The 738-nt window shown below is 48.4% G+C and overlaps 1 pseudogene; it reads right to left on the bottom strand.

Annotated features, from left to right (window-relative positions):
• Positions 1 to 57: 57 nt before the first annotated feature.
• LOC103584789 lies at positions 58 to 449 on the bottom strand (annotated as a pseudogene).
• Between the last annotated feature and the right edge of the window lie 289 nt (positions 450 to 738).

The following is a 738-nucleotide window of genomic DNA, read 5'->3' as shown; positions in this document are numbered from 1 at the left end:
GGGGGAAGATCTGGGTGTCCCAGACCCAAAGTCAGGCATGCCTGATCACTCACTCACCCTGCTTGGGCAAAGTGGGTCCACTGGTCCATCATGGTGATGCTCAGCTGTTTCTCTTCCTCTGTGGACTCTGGAAAGGTCAGTGGGAGGAAAAGCCTTGAATCAGGGTCAGGTGGGTTCTGGAGGGGACCCAAGAGGACACATGGGTTCCCAGTGCTGACTGGAGACCTCTGTTTCTGCAAGATCTGCCCTGACCTCTTGGAGACTGGCAGTATAGGGATCTCATGTCTGTCCGTCCTTACCCGGGATGGAGCTCTCATCCATGAGGAAGGGAACCCCAAACATGAAGGCACACGCAGCTCCATGGTCAGCCTTCACCCAGGCTGGTTTGGTCTTCGTAAAAGAACTGGGTCAATGCTGGAACTCATAGAAAAAGACGGGGGCCGCAGAATCTGCAGAGAAAGGTCATGATCAGAGTTAGATTCCCACACACTGATCGGGTCCTGCCTTTGGCAGCACAAGCTCATAATAACATCAATTCTAATCAAAATAATGAGGATGACCAAAAATGTTCAGCAGCATGTATTTGTAGAGCACTTGCTAGGTGTCCAGGATGATAATATGTGCTTCATGTGAAATCATTCATTTAATTCCCAGAACAATGTTATGGATTAATTTCCATTAGTATCCCCATTTTACAAATAAGGAAACTGAGGCAAAGAGGGTTAGGTATCTTGTCTC

The sequence above is a fragment of the Galeopterus variegatus genome, unplaced genomic scaffold (assembly GCF_000696425.1).
Source record: "Galeopterus variegatus unplaced genomic scaffold, G_variegatus-3.0.2 Scaffold110320, whole genome shotgun sequence".
Classification (NCBI taxonomy): domain Eukaryota; kingdom Metazoa; phylum Chordata; class Mammalia; order Dermoptera; family Cynocephalidae; genus Galeopterus; species Galeopterus variegatus.
Note: the sequence above shows the minus strand (reverse complement) of the source record. Positions and strands in the feature narration are given on the sequence as shown.